At 41.7% G+C, this 22,958-nt stretch overlaps 1 pseudogene; it reads left to right on the top strand.

Moving 5' to 3' along the window:
- Nucleotides 1–2,467: 2,467 nt before the first annotated feature.
- On the top strand, nt 2,468–22,013 carry LOC119804463 (annotated as a pseudogene).
- The last annotated feature ends 945 nt before the right edge of the window (nt 22,014–22,958 follow it).

Genomic DNA, 22,958 nt, shown 5'->3' with positions numbered 1-22,958 from the left:
AGCCTCATGTCACCTTTCCTGCCCTCCTGGGTGCCCTTTTCCCAGCCCCCACAAGGGAGTTTCTCACAGTCTTGCTGTCTGACCTTCCCCCAGCCTCCTCCACACTGAGCCTCCTGCTTCCTTGTTAAGCCCCACCTCACCTCAGCCCTAGGGCTCCTGGCTTCTCTGGTTATTAACTCCTCAGAATGGAGTTCTGAGAAAACAGAGGTAAAGTCTTGAGAGAAAAGCAGTCACCTTTCAGATCCAAAGGAAACTTCAATTCTCTAAGCTCCAAATGGCTCTCCAAATGGCTGGAAATGAGCTCAGCTGGGAAAACAGGATGATTTCTGGGTGTTAGATAAAATCCAGCATTCCTCGGGAACTCGTATAGCCGGTTCCCCTCCAATGAGAAGCATCCTTCCCTTATCTCTGGCAGAAGGGACATGTGGCTCTCTGTGGCTCCTACCAGCATATTAAGCAGTGTATGCTGGGAGCACAAAGTGCTTGCGGGTAACACAAGTACCTGTTCCACATTCCACACTCATGCTAGCATCCAAGCCCTTCTCACAGCCTCCCCTGTGCTGCATTCCTTCCAGTTCAATGGCTTCTCTGGCCCCAGTTACTCATTCCTCTTTTAATGCTGCCATTCCTCCTGTGTAGTCACTACCAGTATGTGGGACAGGCTCCTGCTTCTCTTGCTATGTTTTCTCCTTTTCCTGTTCCCCAACTTTCATCCCTCTCTTGCCCTGACCAGGTGCAATCTGATGGCCATGTTCTGCCTACTTTCATTCCTGTTTTGGACTCTTCCAGATGCCTCTGGTTGTTCTCTCTCTCATTTCTGCAATAAAAACCTTCCCCATAACCATACCATGGAATGGTGGTATGTCAACTTAATCAGCTTGTGGCAGGTGGTTCATTTTGTCATGAGTCCTAGCAAGCTCCTGGCCAGATGGCAGTAAGGACTTTACCACCTGTTCCTGCAGATGGATGACTGGGCTGCACAGAGTGGCCTGTAGAACGTTCTTGCATTTCCCCTTTCTCTTCAGGCTCAATTTGAATTAAACACATTGAATCCAGACCCTGCAATGAAAGAGAAGCCTTTGCTTCAACTACTTTCTCTGAACACTGAATGAGAACAACTGGAACATTCTACTGTTACCCACTTGGTGAGGGGGGAGCGGAGGGTGGTGGTTCTGTCAAGGGTGGTCTAGGAGGAGGCTCTGAAGCTGCAGTTTCCCTGCTCAGCTCTCTGGATGCCCCCTACTGGGCTTGGAGCATGCTGTCACCACACCCCACCCACTTCACCACCCTAGGTACAGTATGGCACCTGAGAAAAACTGGAGGCATGCAGGCAGTATTTGGTGTACTGAACTGGAATATTTTCTTTTAACTTTGAGAGACAACAACATATGGCAACATCAGAAATGGCATTTCTGACCAGACAGTGCTGGCAGTGCAGAGTTTATCACACATGGAAATGTACGGCCATCCGGGTCCAGTCTCTGAGCTGATTGAAGCTCTACTGCTTGCAGTACAGACAGCAAGGAGATAAAGTGCATCACGACCCCATCACACAGCCAGGGCACCGTGGAGGAAGAAAAGTAGCCAAGGGGCAGGGGAAAACAGAGGCTCACAGACTACTCAAGGCCAGAATGGGATAGGAACACAAAGCAGAGTGCTAGTTCTACCCCCATCTTCTGGCTGACACCACTGGCCCCAGAGTCCAGTCCATTGCCAGTGCTTCTGACATCACACCATAGCCCATGCCTGGACATGAACAGGGAGGGGCTTCCTGGAGCAGGAGGTCTAAGAAGGCAGGGCCTCCATCGCATACTCATTTCTCCCAGTAGGTCAAGGCTTACCAGCATGCTGAAGGTTTCTGTATCAGGAATGGAATGCATGGACCTTGAGATACCACTGCCAGAGAAGCTTGGAGGAGTGTAGGAGAAGGAGTAAAAGTATCCCTTGGGACATCCTTGGGCATTTGGAGAGTCTAGCCTAAGAAGGGCCTCCTGGACAGACTGCTCAGTATATCTAGAGGGGAATTTTTTCCCATGTGATCCCCATGGGATGGGGCTACAAGCCCGGGAACAAAGAAACAGGGCCATACCATGAATCTCAACCTGTAGCTCCTCAACCTCCCATGAACCACAATGCCATCATTGTAGTCTACCACCACACAACTGCTCGGGGGCCCTGGTCAAGCACCAGAGAGGTGGGGAGGGCAAATTTCAGGAAGTTCTTGAATCCTTCTTTCTGTTCATGAACTCAACATCTGCCTGTCTTCTAGTCTACTCTAAGGAAAGGCAGATGCCCAGCTTCCCTAACCCACAGCCCCTCTTTCTCCCTAGGTCCCCTGGCAGCTCTCTACTCCCTCCCCACCCCAGCATCCTTCCAGGTCATAAAGAAGACTGCAGAAGGGGTGGGGGAATGCAGGTCCAGGGCAGGCTGAGTTCCCCCTTCTGTGTGTAACAAGGGCAAACCCAGCATGGTACTTGAGCCCCATTGTGTTCATGAGATGAGGGAATATGTCTGCCTCACAGTGGTGCTAGGAGATATCAGTGCCCGAGGTACACTGACATCTTTTCTATGACGGGGCCAGAAGACCTGAGCCACCCCACCACTCTCTAGACCTCTACCAGAAAGGGCCTTCCTCTTCTAGGCAGGTTCTTCACTCAGCTGTACCCCGGGGATGCTCAGGAACAGAGGCAGGCATCTCTATATAGGGATCCATCCTGAAATGATCAGAGAAGGGAACCATCACCTAGAAGATCAAGGCCTGAAAAAAAAAAAAAAGAAGACTTCAGAGTTGGCCTCCTGTACACTCTGCTTCTCCACCTATCCCGACAGCAGCTGCTTGCTCCTGGAATCCTTCGCACTTCCCCAGATCCTGTGGCACACAGCTGCCAGGCCACTCATGGCTGGAAGATGGGCTTCTGGGTCTCACGAGTGTCGTCGCAGGTGCTGATGGGCAGACAGGGAGGATGGGAGAAGCAGGCTGTGGGGGAAAGAGACGATTGTAACCAATATTTCCTGTTCTTTCCTGTCTGCAGATGCAGAGAGCCTCAGGAATGCCCCAGACTGGGTTAGGGGAGCAAGAGGGAGAGCAGGAGGAGCAGGCAGAGGACAGTCCCCTGGCCCCATCCCCAAGAGTGCAGGAGGCAGTCTGGAGAAGGGCTGCGCAGAGCTGCAGAGACTAACCTTGGGCCTGCATGCAAAGAAGGGGACAGACCTGAGGTTTGGTTCAGAAAAGAACTGTCCATTTTATCTGACCACCTGACATAGGGAGACCGATGAATTCTAGCACCTTCCTGGGGGCTCACTGGCCCATTCAGGGTTCAGGTTACATCTCAGAATGGCTCTACAAAAAAGGGACCTGAGGCTGGAAAGTGGGTGGGAGGGGCTCCCTGTCTGTGTGTTGGTGCTGAATTGACCCTCCAAGATACCTTAGCCACCCAATACCCTGGAAACACTACCAGGAAACATGGGAAAGCCTCACCTACCTCTTCAGTTTCCCAGCTTGGCCAGGCCACAGGTATGCCAGGGTGCTGCCCCTTCTAAAACCCTCTACCCATGTGGCCTCTTCAAAACTACTGTGCTACATTTCAACTGACCCTCCTGCTCTCACTCATCCTCCAGATGCCCCTGGTCTCTGGTTTTCTTGCTCAGACTCTTCACATCCACCTTATCTTCTCACTATCCCTATGCCTCCTCCCAGCCTTGTGCTCTCTAGCTCGTCACTGTCTCAGCCTTTAGTTCCCTGTCTACTCCCTGATTCTCCTGTTCTCTACTAGACTCCTGCATTCCTTCCCAGCTCATCTCAGCTGTCTCCTGGCTTCCTACCTGTGCTGCTCCTGTGACTTCAACCTTACTCTAGCAACTAACCATCTCCTTTAGTCATGTGATCTCCCCACCCTTCATCCCTCCTCAGCCTCCTACCCTCTTCTGAAGCTTCCCACCCTCCTCCCCAGATTCCTATTTCTTCCCAGATTCTAACCTTTCCCCCTGCACCTGCTGTCCTCATTCCTAACCTCTTGCCTTCTTGTATATCTTCTGATGTTTTCCACCTGCCCCATGACCTCAGATCTTTCTGCAGCCTGCTAGCCTCACCCTAAGCCTACTGTCTTCTTCCAGACTTCCGTGCTATCACCGAGACTCCCATCATTTTTCCTCCCCAGACTCCTGCCTTGTCTCTAGGCTTATGTCCTCTTGTAGCATTCTAAGAGCCTCTGCATCACCAGCCTTCCTCTTAAAGCTTGTAACATCCCAGTTCTTGGACGGCAAAGACAAGAGGATCATGTGTTTGGTGGTAACCTGTAAAGGAACATGCCTCCCCCCCCCTCAAAAAAACAAGGTCCTAAGCAGAGCTCAAAGTTCTAAAAGCCAGGTATTTGAGAACTGCAGATAAAAGCTGCTGATCCGACAGAGAACACCCAGTGGTTGTAAAAACACCCCCACAGAGTTTCAAAACCAAACAGTTTGTCTAAGGACAACAGCTAATTTCACCATTCTGCCCTAAGTAAATACCCTTCCTCCTTCTCTATCCCCAGCTTGAAACATGTAATCTTCATTCTTTTGAACTCTGGTCACTGAGTGTCTGGGTCCTGTGCCGTGATTGGTGTGTGGCCAAATCTTGAGATGCCACCTCTCTGACGTTCAATAAAGCTTCTCTGGGTGTCAAGGTCAGCTATGTCCTTATTTCTTCCTGCACATTTAACTCTTACATATTCTTACAGCTCAGGCTACAGGATGAGTTTCTCTCTGAGAGCAAAATTTCCTAATAATCTCAATATAAAGATAAGGAAACAGTCACACATTGTTCTCCAACAAGTTTGAGCATCTTGGCGGTCATCCTTGAACTCTTTTTGATCTCTCATTTTTGTTTTTATTTTATTTTTAAGGTTTATCTTATTTTTATGAATTTATGTGAATAGTGTTTTACCGGCATGTATGTCTGTGCACCACATGCATGCATTATCCACAGTGGCCAGCAGAGGGAATCAGATGTCCTGATGGTGGCCTTAGAGCCACTTGTGAGTGTTTTGACTGTAGGTGTTGGGAATGAAGCCTAGGTCCTCCGGCAGAGAGGTCAGTGCTAATAACCACCACGCCATCTCACCAGTCCTGAATTTTTATTTTAATTTTCTTGTATATTTAATGTCTGTATCTGCAACCCGGAGTGTTCTTTAACAAGTTTGGTGTTGTTTATACTTTATGAATATGGAACACAGTGACTGTTTGGCAAGAACTGGCAGCATTAAGACCCTGAAGGGAAGGAAGTATACAGAGGTCCAATTTCTTGTGTTATTTTATAATAAAATGGCATTTTTTGATGTGTGACACCATACTCATTTGAATGTGTTTAATTTAGATTTGGCCTTGTTTTATAAATATCCCTTCAAGTGTTTACTGTGTGTATAGTCTCAAATGAGTTGTTTGACTGGCCACTTGAAGTTTTATAGTCACCATCCATGTCGCCTAACTGCTTTCTCCAGCCAAGACTAACCCAGTCTGGCTTTTAATTTTACCTGCTCATCTTCATTACATTCAGTTAAGTTTGGCCTGGGACTCCTGGAGGTGCTTTTGGAAAGTCTTTGTGCAAAGTTCATTTGCAAAAAGGAAATTAGAATCTATTTGAGTGTCTCTAATTTAATATTACAATTTTTTTATTTGACACCATTCTCTTTGCCAACATGTGTTGTTTCTGCTCCCTAAATGCCATTGGCAGCAAATGTTTGGAGCTTGTTTTCACTTGCAGTTCTAGAACTTACTTAGCTGAGTCCTCACAGCAGTGCATGCTCTTACCCATCTGTCAGCTGTGGGGTTTTAAACTCACGGCTTTCGTTTTATAAAAGATTTGTGTGTTTATGACAATGTTAGCAATCCTGGATCTTCTAGGAGTTTGTGATAAAAATGGATTTGATATCTTTAGTGCCCATATGAAGAAAAAACAGTTCTAATAAGCTTTGTGCATATTGCTTTAATAAGAGTTGTAAGCCCCCAAATTGAACTGAAGTTTAAGTCCTTATATAAATTATTTCATAACTTTACTAAAACGTGAAGTGATATTATTTGCAAAAAGTCCCAGAAGTACTGGTCAGTGTTTGAAAATTCATTTCCCAAATGAATTTCATGCTGAAATTCCTATTATGTAATCCACTTCTGTCCAACTTTTAATACTATTTCATTGAAAACAATGCAGACTCTCCTTAACATTTGAGCCATCTCTCAAGCTCTATTACAGAGGTACAGTAATGAAAACAGCTTGGTATTGGCATAAAAGCAGAGATATTGACCAATGGAATTGAAGATCCGGATACCCACATACCTATGAACACCTGATTTTTGACAAAGAAACTAAAATTATACAAAGGAAAAAGAAAGCATCTTCAACAAATGGTGCTGGCATAACAGGATGTCAACCTGTAGAAGAATGAAAATAGATCTAAATCTATCACCATGCACAAAACTCAAGTCCAAATGGATTAAAGATCTCAATATAAATCCAATCACACTGAACCTGATAGAAGAGAAAGTGGGAAGTAGCCTTCAATGCATGGGCACAGGAGACCACTTCATAAGTATAACCACATTAGCACAGACATAAGAGCAACAATGAATAAATGGGACCTCCTGAAACTGAGCAGCTTCTGTAAAGCAAAGGACACAGTCAATAAGACAAAAAGGCAATCTACTGAATGGGAGAAGATCTTCACCAACCCCACATCAGATGTTGGGGCAGCTGGCCCAATCCCTGCGTTCAGGGGCATGGCTGCCCCAGGGGAGTAGGATACCCTTAAAAAGGATGGGGCTCCAGAAGGAGCCCTGTTTTGCGATTCCCCGCGTTACCTTCTGCTCCGCTGGACCCTTGGTTCTGTAAGTTCCCTTATTTCCCCTTTTATTAAAACTGATTTATTATAAAAGGACTATTTTGGTTATTTCCAAACCCCTCCGACCGCCGGTACACGCCGGTACCCGCCGGTACATTTGGCGCCCAACATGGTTACTAAATCCACTTAAAAACCTGAGAGGGCTTTAAACAAAGGAGAGAGAGAGTTTAACACCGCTTTTTGCTGTTTGCCTGGAAGCGCTGTAGAGAGATTTCCTGTTTCGGCAATAGCGGCAGAGAAAAAGCTGAGTCATTTTAAAACGCAGCTTCCTGCGCTGTGCCACCATCGCGAACTCTGGCTTTAAAGCATTTCACTGGCTTTTATGGGCCTGGATATTTGTGTTCCCGCTTGGGATCGGAAGGAGAGTGTGCTGAGACCATGCCAATGGCTCCCTGCTCCCTGCCTGCACCTGGGCAGATGGCGGAATCAGGCTTAGGCAGGAGGAAGAGCATGGCAGATTCCTGCCGCCATACAGAGAGATGTTTTCAGGCTGTGCGGTGCTCTGCGTGTCAGATTTGGCTGAACTTGGATGAAAAGAGTTTCTGTGCTGCACGCTCAGTCTCAGAGTTAAAGTGCTGAGTGCGGCTCTTACCTGGCAGCCCCAGAGCTAGTAGAAAATGGTACATCCTCCATTTTGAAATTGGAGAGAGGTGGAGCCAACATCCAGAACAGCCCGGGCGGCTGTGCAGCTCAGAGGTGCAACCAATTCAGAGTCACAAGTGGCTCCGCCATGTTGGACTGGGCGGGACAAGCACACAGTACCTGTTTTTGACCTAGGAATGTCACAGCTTAGAGTCTTAAGCACTTAGCAATGTAAAGGCTCAAATCAAACATGTTTCTCGACAGTAAAAAAATTACAGATTCACAATAGGACAAATTTAGACATAGAAGACTCCCATATGGGTCACAATGTTGGATGAATGTACGTAGGCTTGAGAGAGAGAAAAAGAATATAGAGAATGAAGTTAATCCCTTTAAATAAAAAGGGTAAAGTCTTTAAAGAGACAGAATAAAGTAAAGTGATAGAGTAAAAATAAGCCACGTAAAAATGGAAAATTCACAGAGAGTCTGGATTGTGTATTTTATTGTGTTTTCTTTGAAATTTTTGACTGTAAAGGAGCTAAATACAGAAAGACATTTCATTATATGGGCTGCCAGGCTAGACCAGAATGGACATCTTAACACTATGACTTCAGAATTTGGATCTAAGAACATGATGCTTTGGAAAAGAGGGTCTTCTTTTGTTTTCACAGAGGATGACACACTGTGGATTGCTTCTATCCCAATATGGTATGATAGACCTCGCCCTCCTGAAAGGTTGCTGTAAACACCCTCAAAAAATTACTTCACTCAACTGCTGACTGAGAGGAACCTGGCACACAGGTTATACCATGAAAGACCTAAAAAACAGCGCCCCCATTCAGTAGGAAGCAGTTTGGAGAGAAATAACTGCGCCCATTTTCCTAAATATTGTTTATAAATGTTCTTTTACATTTAAAGGGGGAGATGATATAGATATGAATAATTTGCATTGGTATGGATTTTAAGGTCAATTTGTTATATGTATATGTATTTCTGATCTTGATTAAGGTATTGTAATTGTGTAGTTCATTTAAAAATGTAATGTATAATTAGGAAATATAGGTTGTTAATGGATAATCATTGATAATAGTTAAGCTTGTAGTCATGTTATTAGATTTTCTAGATACGTAGAGATATATTTCAGTTAGATAGACATTCTTCATATCTTTCAAAGACTGCAGAATATGGCATTTAATGTTTTAATAACTTAGGGTTTTTCACGACAATGAGACACGTCTGCTCCTGGCAGCACCAATCTACTTCGAGAGGAAGATGGGCATCGAAAAAGCTACTTATGGAGTTTGTTAGCCATTTGGGCAAGAAACTGCTCTTGCCTGGACTGTTACATAAACTGGACACAAGGAACCCACAGAAAGAGGACTGCTGAACTTGCCTAAAGGTAAGATGGCCTTTTGGGGTTCCTGATTCATTAAAGAGTCTGCGAGACGTTCTGCAGGACACAGCAGAAAGTGACTGAACTGTCTTTGGAATTTCCTGCTTCATGGAAATGTCTGCTGGACACTATGGGCCTGAAGGCCGAAGATGGATGCCCCAACGGTACAGAGGAACTTTGGGTGACTGTCCAGGCAGTGAATTGTCTCTGTCATTTCTAGAGGTTGACAGTTGCGTATTTCTTGTTTACTTAGGTAATATATCCTTCTGGAGTCTTTGATGGAGTTGAAGAATAAATAGATAGTTATAGCTTTCCTTAGTTATGATAAAAGATAAAATAGATCTAAATATTGTAACTGTAATACTTGCTTGATAACTGTTTTGTTATATGTAATTTTGCTATGTTAAAGTTGAAGCCTTTTTGTTTAAACAGAAAAAGGGGAAATGATGGAGGAGAGTTATCTGTCTATGTTACTTTCATTGGTTAATTAATAAAGAAAACTGCCTTGGCCCTTTAAGAGAACAGAAAATTAGGTAGGCGGGGTAGACAGAACAGAATGCTGGGTAGCAGGGTTGGGGAGACACTTCAGGCAGTCGCCATAGTGAGTCTCCATGCTTCTCCTCTCCGAGATGGACGCAGGTTAAGATCTCTCCTGGTAAACCACACCTCGTGGTGCTACACAGATTACTAAATATGGGTTAAAGGAAGATGTGAGAATTAGCCAATAAGAGGCTGAAACTATAGGCCAGGCAGTGTTTTAAAAGAATACAGTTTCCGTGTAATTATTTCGGGTGTAAAGCTAGCCAGCGGCCGGGTGGCGGGACGCAACCCTGCCGCTTCGTTCAACAATCAGACAAAAGTCTGTTCTCCAAAATATATAAAGAACTCGAGAAACTCGACATTAAAATTCTAAATAACCCAATTAAAAAATGGGGTAGTGAATTGAACAGAGAATTCTCAACAGAAGAAGTTCAAATGGCCAAAAGACACTTAAGATCATTTTCAACCTCCTTAGCGATCAGGGAAATGCAAATCAAAACAACTTTGAGATACCATCTTACACTTGTCAGAATGGCTAAAATCAAAACCGCCAATGATAGCCTATGCTGGAGAGGATGTGGAGGAAGGGGAACACTCATCCATTGTTGGTGGGAATGCAAATTTGTGCAACCACTTTGGAAATCAGTGTGGCAGTTTGTCAGGAAATTGGGAGTCAACCTACCTCAAAATCCAGCAATACCACTTTTGGGAATATAACCAAGAAATGCCCAATCATTCTACAAAAGCATTTGTTCAACTATGTTCATAGCAGCACAATTTGTAATAGCCAGAACCTGGAAACAACCTAGATGTCCCTCAGCTGAAGGATGGATAAAGAAAGTGTGGCACATTTACACATTAGAGTACTACTCAGCTTTTAAAAAAAAAAAAACAGTGACATCTTGAATTTTACATGCAAATGGATAGAATTAGAAAACACTATCCTGAGTGAGATAACACAGACCCAAAAAGATGAATATGGTATGTACTCACTTATAAGGGGATACTAGCTATAAACAAAGGACATTGAACCTATAGTTCATAATCCTGGAGGAAGTAAGGTGACTCCCTATATATATATATATATATATATATATATATACATATATATATATATATATATAGAGAGAGAGAGAGAGAGAGACAGACAGACAGACAGAGACAGAGATCCACCTGGAAGTTAGACACAGACAAGACCACAAGACCACCTGACAAAATTGGGAGCATGGGGTGGGGGAGAAGGGAGGGAGGGTAGAAGGGGAAGAGGAGGAAAGAAAGGGAAGGTTGAGGAGAACTTGAGAGAATGGGATAGTTGAGATGGAGGAAGGACAGAGTTGAGAGCAAGGAAAGAGATCTCTAGATTGAGGGAGTCATTATAGGGTTAGCAGAAACCTGACTCTAGAGAAATTCCCAGGAATCCACAAGGATGACCACAGCTAAGACCCTAAGCAATAGAGGAGATATGGCCTGATCTTGACTTGTCCTGTAGTCAGACTGATTAATATTTTAAATATCACCATAGAACCTTCATCCAGCAACTGTTGGAAACAGAGGCAGAGACCCACATTGGAGCACTGGACTGAGCTCACAAAGTCCAGTTGAAAAGTGGGAAGAATTAGAATATGAGCGGCGAGGTCAAGAACATGATGGGTTCATGGGCTGAAACAGTTTATCTAAGCTAATAGCTAATCCTTTTCTGTTATGGGTACCTCTTTTTTGAAATGTAACCAGAGGCCACTGTCCTGGATAATAGTTCAAATGAGTTCCCTGGATCATAAGTACAGTGATGTTATCCAGAGTGACATCATATATGTGATTAACCTACTGACTACTTCCTGATACCCAATTATGGACAAGGGTACCTGCTTCTTAACTCATCCCATGCCATCCTATACCATGCCACCCCATCCCCAACAAGGGTCCAGCTTTAGGAACATGATTACAGGGATGCAGTGAAGATCTGTCTCTGATCTCGGCCAGCACTGTCTTTCAGTCACACTTATCAATGTCATTAAGGGATGCCCCTCTGGTGAGGTATGTAGGGCTGCATTGTATACAAGGATATTCTGGATTCAGGGGGAACAGTTTGACTCGAGACCCATCTCTCATGGTCCCAACAACTACAGGTATGCTAGACACAGACTGGACCTGCTTGCTGCATCAATCACAGTAATCAGTGTCTTTGGGTGATGCCCCACTGGAGAAGAAAGTGGAGATGAAGATGCATGTGTGTGCTCTGTGTTGTGTGTGTGTTGTGTTTGTGTGTGTGCACACATGCATTCATGAGTGTGTGCATGCATGTGTGCATATGTGTGTGCATGCATGCGTGCATCCGTGTGTGTGTGTGTGTGTGTGTGTGTGTGTGTGTGTGTGTGTGTTACAGATTTAGGGGCAAATGGTTCGGATGAGGCAGCTTGACTGAACCATCTGTCAGGGTCTTAAAGTCTCCGGGTGTCTGTATAGAACAAAATTGGCCTGGTTTCATAGGCAGTCCGAATATTAGTTTTACATTACTCATGACTCTGCCACACCGAACTATCTGAATCCTGAGGGTTACATGACACTCATGAGTGGGCTAGTTTTTCGGGAATGGATGATGTGGTTTCCATTTGTCAATCCACCTGCAGACCATTAGAGTTCCTTCAGTTCTACAGAGCAACCACTTTAGCCAGAACCAATCCTCCTGCGGTCCTGTTTACATTTTGTTTTCTTTCTTTCTATTTATTTATTTATTTATTTATTTATTTATTTATTTATTTATTTATTTAAATTTATGTTAAATAAAATATCTTTTCTCATTTTACATTCCAAATCCAGTTTTTCTTTTTTCTCCTGTTCCTGCTCTTTCCACTTTGCCTACCCAGGCTCCCATCCCACACCCATCCACTCCTCAGAGAGGGTAAGGCTTCCTATGGAGAGTCCACAAAGTCTAGCACATTGCTTTGAGGCAGGAACAAGGCCTCTCCACTATATCTAGGTTGAGAAAGGTATCCCTCCAGACATAATGAGTTCAAAAGAGTCAAAACAAGCAGTAGGGATAAATCATGGTCTCACTGCCAGTGACCCCACAGTCATATAACTGTCACCCACACTCAGAGGGACTAGTTTGGTCCTATGCTGGCTCCCTTGCTGTCAGGTCAGAATTCATAAGCTTCCATTAGCTCAGGTAAGCTGCTTCAGTCGGTATCCCCATAATGGTCTTGACCTCTTAGCTCATATTCACACTCCTCCTTCTCTTTGACTGGACTTTGGGAGCTCAGCCCAATTCTCCACTGTGGATCTCTGCATCTGCTTTCCTTAGTTGCTGGATGAAGGTTCTATGATGATGTTTAGGATAGTCAACAATTTGACTACAGGGCAAGGCCAGTTCGGGCACCCTCTCCACTATTGCTTAGGGTTTTAGCTAGGGTCATCCTTGTGGATTCCTGGGAATTTCTCTAGTACCAAGTTTCTTGCTAGCCCATAATGACTCCCTCAATCAAGATATCTCATTCCTTCTTCTCCGGCTCTGTCCTCTCATCTCAACCATCCAGTTCTTTCTAATTCTCTCCCCCTTCTCACCTCCTCTTTCCCTTCTGCCTTTCCTTCTCACCCACCCCCAAGATCCCAATTTTCTTAGGAGATCTTGTCTGTTTCCCCTTCTCATGGGGATGTTTGCATGTTTTTCTTAGGGTTCATCATGTTACTTAGCTTCTCTGGGGTCATGGCCTATAGGCTTCTTATCTTTTGCTTTACAGCTAGTGCTCACCAAAGAGTGGGTACATACCATGCCGACCTTTTAGAGTCTGGGTTACCTCACTCAGGATGGTTTTTCTAGTTCCATCCCATTGCATGTAAATTTCAAGATATCATTTTTTTACCATTGAGTAGTACTCTATTGTATAAATGGACCACCAAGAAAGAGAATTACAGACCAATCTCCCTCATGAACATTGATGAAGATACACTCAATAAAATACTGACAAATCATAATTCAAGAACATATCAAAAGAAATCATCCACCATGATCAAGTCAGCTTCAATCCAGAGATGCAGGAATGTTTCGACATATGAAAATCTATCAATGTAAACTACCATATAAATAAACTGAAAGAAGAAAAACATATGATCAGCTCATTAGATGCTGCAAAACCATTTGACAGAATCCAAAACTACTTCATGGTAAAGGTCTTAGAGAGATCAGGGAAACAAGAATAATAAAAGCAATATACAGCAAGCCAACAGCCAACATCAAATTAATTTCAGAGAAACAAAAAGTGATTCTACTTACTCCATAACTATTCAACATAATTCTTGAAGCTATGGCTAGAGCAAATAATACAACAAAAGTAGATCAAACGTTAATGAATTAATATTATATGAATTATTGTTTATCCACATTAAAAATCAGATGGTTCTATATGTGGTGGCACACCACTGTAGTCACAACATTTGATAGGTAGGATTATGTGACTGCAGCCTAGGATACACAGAGAGGTTGTCTCAAGAAGGACAAGGAGGAAGAGAGGGAGAAAGAAGAGGAAGGTGAGGAGCAAATTAAAAAATAAAAGGAAACATTTTCACTACCACTAAAAGTCTTAGATGAGATCACCCCTATAGATTTGTGGGAGTTTGCCTTGCATCAGTTTTCTACCTGACCCTGAAAAGCCCCCAACCCTTTCCAGTCATCTCTTTCAGTACTCTCCCATTCCATCCCCAACTTGATCCCTCAAGCTTCCATCCCCACCTATCCCCTGTCCACCCAGGAGAACTCTTCTTTTGCCCCTTCCCAGGGGGTTTCATGCTTCCCTCCTTGGGTGGTGGGCAGAGGAGAAATAGGCAGAGGGGATGGGAAAAGAGAAGGGAGGGGAAACTTCAGTCAGAATGTAAAATAAGTAAATTAAATTAAAAAATAAAAATAGAGGGAACGGGGAAATCAGCAATGAACTGAAATTCATCTGACATACAATTAAAAATTTTGCTATTAAAAATTATATGTATGAGTGTTTTATCTGAATGTATGTCTGTGGATGATTTGTGTTCAGTGTCTGCAGGGGCCAGCCAGAAGAGGGCACTGGACTTCCTGGGACTGGACTTACAGAGAGTTGATAGCTGCCATGTGGGTTTGAAACATTATGTGTTCTTTTTGAGTTAGGTAGGATACAGAGGAATTGAAATTGGCACAAATTTTGAAAGGATAATTTCATAATATATACCAAGCACTAAAAGCAGCTAATGCTTTGATCCAGCGATTCCTTTCCTAACAAGCTTGGGTTTAGAGGAGAGTGTCACACTCCAATTCCAAAGTCAGTTTTAATTTCTAATTGGACTGGGACTACAAAAAGACCATTTGTATTATATGTTTGTAGAGAACAGCAGCAACAAACATTTCGGAAGTTTTATGAAATTTTATCCTGTTGGAAATGTGATATACTAATATTCCAATTATTCCTTTTCTTGAGACTTTTTTTTCTGGATAGTTTCTTCTTTTTCTTCAGATGTCTCATTTGTCCAGTGGTTTTCAGATTCCTTAGCTGGATGCCTTTATTATCCTAAAAAGACAGTTTCCCAACTCTAACTTTGAGGAGGTTTCCTTTTGGCAAGTAATATCTGGGCAAATCAAAAGCATTTATTTGTTTTATCAGTTAGTTTAGATTGAATGGCCATGTTGTTTGATGAACCATCATCTCTTATAATTAATAAGTCTCTCTTGTTCAAATAGAACCTTTATTGATTTTTATGGTGTCCATGCTTTTTCTTCTCCCATGCAAAGAAAAACAAAATCCCTTTCCCAATGTAACACATGTCCTGGTTTCCATTCTGAGGTCAGCCCATCTTTAAAGTATACAGGCTGATTTAGCTATGTAAGATTTTTATATTATTCAACACCTCTCTGCAGCTGTTGTTCCTTTCTCATTAACATTTAGAAAATTCAAAGTTAATAAAGCATTATGCAATCTATTTCTGGGAGTCTCTATTACTTCTTTCTGTTTATTTAACATATCTTTTAGAGTTCAATTTGATCTTTCAAGAACTGCCTGGACTGTTGGAGTATGTTTTATACTTGTAATATGTTTTATATTATAATAAACAAAAAACTGTTTCATTTTCTTAGAGATATATGCTGGAACATCATCTGACTTAATTTGTACAGGCATACCCATGATTGCCATAACTTCTAAGAAATATGTGATTACAGAATCAGTCTTTTCAGACTCAAAGCAGTTGCCCATTGCAATTCTGAATGGTGTGGTGTACATATGTTAATTTTCCAAAATCTATAAAATGGAACACATACATCTGCCAGATTTCACTGCTTTGAGTACCCTTTAGGTTACCTTCTGCAGGTAGTGGTGTTTGGTTGTTTCAAGAACAAGTAGAACATTTCCTTAGCATGTTGCCATGTAATAAAAAATCTTTTTTTAAGATTTCCTATTGACATGATGTTTTTATTGAAATTTTGTGGCCTCCAGCACATTTCCTTGTAGCACAAATTCTAATTGGCCTTACCAGAGGCAGATACTAGGCAGTGAAAGTTGAAGGATCAGAGAAGCAGTGTGACCAGCCATGAGAGGACCTTTTACTTCTACCAATGCTCAGACCGAAGGTACAATCATGTCCTCAGACTGCCTCATCAGACTGCATCCTCAGAATGCAGGGGTGATCCTCAGACTGCAACTGTCCCCATCAAACCTCAGACTGCATCTGAGTTCCTCTCTCCTCCTGCCTTACATTATCTCTCCACCCAACCATATCCTTCCTGTCTCCATCTCCTTAGTGCTGGGATTAAAGGTGCAGGATCCAAACTGTTGGCATCACCTTTGTGTGAGCTCTGTTCCCTTTTTGGACAAATTCAATCTTGTTTAGTGCAGGGTGGACTTGAACTGACAGAAATACGTCTGCCACTGTCTCCTGAGTCCTGGGATTAAAAAGTGTGTGCCCCTACTCTCTGGTTAAAAGATCCATTCTAAGATAATATCTTCCCTCTTCCTTAATATTCATGTAGGAGAATACTTAAAAAGTAAAATAAGTAGAATGCAATAAAGCTTTGGATACAAATGATCCACATGTGCATCCTGTAATTTCTTTTCCACCAAGGCCAGTTCTCTCTCAGTTTCAGCTGATAATTCTCTTGGACTATGTAAGTCCTTGTCACCATCTAAGCTTTCCAACAAATTTCAAAGTTCATGATTTTTTATCCCAATAGTGGGATGTAGATTCAAAATATCTACTAGCAATCTTTCAAATTCATTGAGAGTCTGCAATCCATCTCTCCTAATCTGCACCTTTTGGGGTCTAATTTTTATAGACTTATGTTATGTCCTAAATAATTAATAGAACTTACTCTTTGTATTTTTTCAGGAGCAACTTCTAATCCGCAGCAGGGCAAAATTTTCTTTACCTCTTCAAACATTCTTTCTAAAGTATCAATATTTGAATCAACTAATAAGATGACATCCATTTAAAGGTAAACTGTAAGTTGAGGAAAATTGCTTATGTATCATTTCCAATGCTGCCATAAAAATATCGGCACAGGGTGGAGCTATTTAACATTCCCCATGGGAGAATCTTCCATTGATATCTCTTTGCAGGCTGAAAATTATAAGTAGGCACCATGAAGGGAAATTTTTTCACTGTTTTTTCTTGCAAATGTATAGTGAAGAAACAATCTTTTAAATCAATAACTATAAGAGACCATCCTTTAGGAAATAGAGAAGGCAAAGGAGTGACATACGGTAGAGAGCCCATTGACTGAATTACCTTATTTACAACTCTTGGATCTGTTGCTATTCTCCATTTTCCAGATTTCTTTTTTTAAAATATTTATTTATTTATTATGTATACAATATTCTGCATGTATGCCTGCACGCCAGAAGAGGGCCCCAGACCCCATTACAGATGGTTGTGAGCCACCATGTGGTTGCCGGGAATTGAACTCAGGACGTTTGGAAGAGCAGGCAATGCTCTTAACCTCTGAGCCATCTCTCCAGCCCCTCCAGATTTCTTTTTAATAATAAATATGGGAAAATTCTAAGGGCTAGTTGATTATTCAATATGCTGAGCATTTAGCTGCTCTATAGCTGTTCTAAGGTCTGCAGTTTCTCTGTTGTTAAAGGCCATTGCCTAACCCATAGAGGTTTGTGTGTCAACCATTTTAAAGGTAGGGGTGTTGGTGCATCTGAAAGATCAGCATCTGTTGTACCCTGTTCTTGTACAACCTGAATGGTCAGTGATTGTTCTTTAAAATACCTCCTAATATTTTCCCCAGAAACATACATTAATGCTTCTGAGATTAAAGGAATGTTAACCTGATTATTCCATTACTGTAACAAATCACATCCTCATAAATTCATTGCTTGAAAGTTCTAGCAGGGGAGTACAGCTACTCATATACCCTTGACCAAAGACTGGTTTTCCTTTATAAAGGGAAGGTTGTCCTCTACAACCGAGAGTCCTGCTTCAGGAGGGGAACACATGGAGCAGTAAAGTAAGCACGAGATACCCATGTAGCCAGCAAGATCAGCAAAATCAACCCTGGCAATCAATGGACAACATATGTCACAGTCATATCACCCCTTACATCCAGCTGTGGAGCCTCCAAGGGCTCCCATCTCATGCTCTGTTTTACCAGAGATAAATCCAATCCCTAAAAGTTGAACATTCACCTCCTGAAGAGGTCAGTTTGGATGCCAAGATTCAGGTGCAACTATTGCTACATCTGTACCTGTGTCTACAAGACCTTCAATGACAATGTGATTATTCATATTTTTAATTTTGGTCTTTGTTAATTTATAAAAGTTTGCAAAATATATGCTTCACCATTCCTTCTGAATTTTTTCTCTCTTCTATAGCTGATCTATCTATCTATATTCTAGAGCAATATGGTTTCTTACAATCGGCATTAGGTTCTTTAATTGCTCTAGGAAGGAATTTTAATCCCAGCACTTTCAATCCCAATACTAAGGAGATGGAGACAGGAAGGCATATGGCTGGGTGGAGAGAAGAATATAAGCCAGAAGGAGACAGGAGCTCAGGCATTCAGTCTGAGGATTCATGGAGACAGGATCTTACCCACTTTGGTCTTAGAATTTGGTAGAGATAAAAAGTCTCTAATGGTTGGCTCCTTTACTTCTCTGATCTTTCAGCATTTATCCTGATATATGACTCCAGGATTTTATTATTAAGACCAATTAGAATTTTTACTACAGCATTCTCACAATTGAGGTTCCTTCCTCTTAGATGACTGAAGTTTGTGTCAAGGTGACACAGAAAAACAGCCTGTACATACTTCAACAGTGGTTGTATTATTGAAGAACGAGAAACAAATTGGAGCCAAGGAATAGACATGTTGAATATTCCACTCCTCCCAGTCTGCACCTACATATGTGGCTAGAAAAATCTTAGAAGCACAAATAGCCGTGGAGGTTTTAGGTCACTGTAAGTATCTTTGTAAGTTATATATAGTGTGGAATACAATCCATCTGCAATTCATTCTAGTTGCCTTTTTAAATTTTTATATCAATATACTCGTGTGAATTTTATAGAAATGTGTCAAGAGTAATGAATACACTCAAAGTAAGAATATTTAAAGCATAGCAGCCAAGTATGAAAATTTAATAGTGAACCCTATTACTTTGTTAAAAAATATGTCAATTTAAAAGGCATATAATACTTGAGTTCTATTTTTCTTCCTTACTTATCTTTCCCATATATGTTAAAAAGCATATCCAGTACATAATGATATATCATAAATCTATAAAATTGGTTCATAATTGTTGTTTCAAGCAGTGAGTTTTTGAATAAATTGAAAAAATTCTTCATTGTGTGTGGCCACTAGAATCTGCTTAGAAAACTTAAAAATCAGATAATAGGTATTCTGCTGGGACTAGAAACTCCAGAGACCAAGTTGGTACCCAGAACCCTAGAGGCCACACAAGTACCTAGAACCCACAGGCTACACCAGTATCCAGAACCCCAGAAGTCATGCCAAGTTGCAGAAACCCAAAATCCCAGAGGTTACGCAGACCATGAAATCCCCAGCAGAGACACCCTACTGTTGTAGGAAGCTGCTTGTTTGTTCCTGGCTGCGGAGCCCCAAAATAATCACTCAGAAACCATATTATTTGCAATAATGTTTGGCCAATAGTTTAAGTGTATCTCTGGCTACCTCTTATATCCTAAACTAGCCCATCTCCTTTAATCTGTGTATCACCATGTGGCTGCGGCTTACCAGCAAAGTTTCGGCATGTCTGTCTCTGGCGGTAGCTCCATGTCCTTTCCCTGACACTGACTTGTTTATCTCAGCATTCACCCCTACTGGACCTGAAGACTCATTGGTCACCAGAACCTCAGGCCTCTCAGGCCATAAGACCAGAGAGGAAACAGAAACCAAGGGGAAAACATTTTTAAAAAATTCATCCAACAAAGATAAACTCAGAAATTGGCACCTAAACCTATAATAAACCCAAACTCAGATGACTAGAGGCCAGCATTTGAAAACAATCAACAATAGCCAGGGCAATATGGCACCCCCAGAACACAGCTATCCTACTACAGCAAGCCCTGGATACACCAACACAGCTGAAGCACAAAAAATGGACCTTAAATTCAATCTTATGAAGATGATCAAGGCCCTTAAAGAAGAATCAAATATATTCCTTAAAGAAATCCAGGAAAACACAAACAGGTAGAGAAATTGTGGTTTGTATGTAAAATTAATCATTTCAACTAAAAACAGTAAATCAAGGAAAGAAATATCTTGATTGAAGGAGTCATAATGGGGCTAGCAAGAAACCTAGCTCTAGAGAAATTCCCAGGAATCCACAAGGATGACCACAGCTAAGACCCTAAGCAACAGAGGAGAGAGAGCCTGAACTGGCTACAGTCTGATTACAGACAGACTGATGATTATCTTAAATATCACCATAACACCTTCATCCAGCAACTGATGGAAACAAAGTCAGAGACCTGCATCAGAGCATTGGACTGAGCTCCCACAGTCCTGTTGAAGAGTGGAAAGAATGAGAATATGAGCAAAGAGGTCAAGACCATGATGGGTTCACCCACTGAAACAGTCTAGCTGAGCTAATGCTCATCAACTCCAGCTGAACTTGGAAGGAACAAGAATAGGACCAAACTAGCCCCTCTGAATGTGGTTGACAGTTGTATGGCTGAGGCAGACTGATGGTCCACTGGCAGTAACACCAGGATTTATCCCTAGTGCTTATACTGGCTTTTTGGGAACATGTTCTCTTTGGATTGATACCTTGCTCAGCCTAGATATAGTAAGGAGGGCCTTACAAAACAATGTGCCTTACCCTCTCTGTGGAGTGGATGGGGGCGTGGGGCTGGGAGGGTAAGTGAAGGAAATGGGAGGGTAGGAAGGAGTGGGAACTAGGATTGATATGTATAATGAAAAAAGATAGTTTGTTTTTATTTCTAAAAAATAAAAATAAACACTAAATGTATAAAGGATGAGTATTAAAAGTTGCAATGGAAAAAGACCAAGTAACATATAAAGACAGACCTATTAGAATTACACCCAACTTCTCAATGAAGACTCTGAATGCCAAAAGGACCCAGACAGATGTGTATTGCAGGCTCTAAGAGACCACAGAGGCCAGCCCAGATTATGATAGCCAGCAAAATTTTCAATCACTATAGATAGAGAAAACAAAAATTCCAATGCAAAGTCAAATTTAAAAAATACCTATCCATAAATCCAGCCCTACAGAAAGTACTAAAAGGAATACTCCTACACAAGTAGGTTAACTACACCTAAGAAAACATAGGAAATAAGTAATTTCACACCAGAAAAAGAACAAAATAAGGAAAACATATACACACACACAAACCAACAACAACAACACAAATAATGGGAATTATCAATCACTGGTCATTAATATCTCCCATTATAAATGTACTCAATTTCCTTAATCTTGGATCACATTCAAGGAATTTGGTGGAAAAGAAAATCTGTCCAACTGCATCCAATTGAAAACTTTGATTATTAAAGGATATTAGAAGCAATCGATAGAGCAATTTCTGGTATTGAACCATGGCTTAATAAAATCATGCCTGAGAAAATTGTCAGATGCCATGAACACATAGAAATCCTTAGAGTAAATGGAGAATGACCTTGTTTACACACAGAGAAGAGCCTTTTTATCCAACCCTAAGATTATTTCAAAAATATCCTCTTATCTTGCCATATCAGCAGGTTGATAAAGGGGCCATCAAATTTACACTCAGCGGAGCAAATATCATGTGTCCAGGCTTAACGTCCAGAGCTAAACTTTACCCTGGTGTTGTAGATACTATGGTTGCAATCATGACATAAGAAAAACAACTTGGTAATTTATGTGTTGGAGTCATGGGAATGTCTGTAGAAGATATTGAGGAAGTCAACAGAAGAATTGGTATTAAAAATATCCATTTTAAAATGTTTATTTATTCTTTGTAGCTTGCACATCATACATCCACATCCTATTCATCTCCCTGTTCTTTTGTTCCCTCTGCCCTTGCACACACCCCAAAAATAAAATAAATTTTTAAGAGAAAACATGTCATCGTGGAAGCTGTAGTGTGGAACAGTGAAAAATGTCCTTTATTTAAATGATGGGCTGTGGTGTATGAAAACATATAAATGAACCTCAAAAGAATTTGTTTGGACAAAATACGAATATTGTGCCATATCTGTGTTTGTGTCTGTGTGTGACCACATAAAGACAATGCCTCTGTTGTTAAGCTGAATGAATGTTTTTGGATGTTTAAAAAATCCTATGAAGTGACAGCCAGAGGGTGCTAAAGAACTTTAGATAGTCACACTTAGATCAAAGTTGTCTCTTTCTTTCTGTGTACATTGTATTATATTTATTCATGTCCTCATATGCAAGTATGAGCACATATGGAAATCTGAGGATATTTTGGGGAGACTCAGTTACCTCCTTCTGCTACATGAGTTCTGGGGATTGAACTCAGGTAATCCGGCCTATCAGCAAGTACCTTTAACCTGCTGAGCCACCCTTCCAGCACAGAAATTGTCTTTCTTAAAACTGGAAATGCTGCAGGTAATACCTCCACATGAGAAGGGTTTCTTTGGGTTTATTTCAGGTAGACTATGATGTATATCTGAATATGGGGTCGATGGTTACAAGTTGTCAGCTCAGTATAATTGTGAGGCAGAAGAGTGATGGCCAAGGCTCCACAGATATCCTGGAATCAAAAGAAAAAACAAGCAGCATGGTCTTAATTCTGAGTCCATCTGGTATAAAATCGCAACTTCCTGGTCATTAGGAATGTTTCTGACACCCCCCTACCTTAGCTTATATGTCAAAATAAAGGAGGCAAGTCAGGTTCACATAGTTCTTGGCATCATCTGTTCCTTCAATTCACTGCATGCTTCTGACTGTGTATGATTTCTAGGCTCCTACAATTATATATCCCTTGTATAGCTTGGCATTGTAGGCACAGTGTGTACCAGTGGTGTTTAATAGCTAGGTACTAGAAAACCAGTCTTGGGGAAAATGGCTGTCTACTTTACCCTCCCGAGAAAACTCTGACTTTCTTGTCATTGAAACATCACACACTGTTGC

This window comes from Arvicola amphibius, chromosome X (genome assembly GCF_903992535.2).
Source record: "Arvicola amphibius chromosome X, mArvAmp1.2, whole genome shotgun sequence".
NCBI lineage: Eukaryota > Metazoa > Chordata > Mammalia > Rodentia > Cricetidae > Arvicola > Arvicola amphibius.
This window is presented reverse-complemented; position numbering and strand designations above follow the sequence as displayed.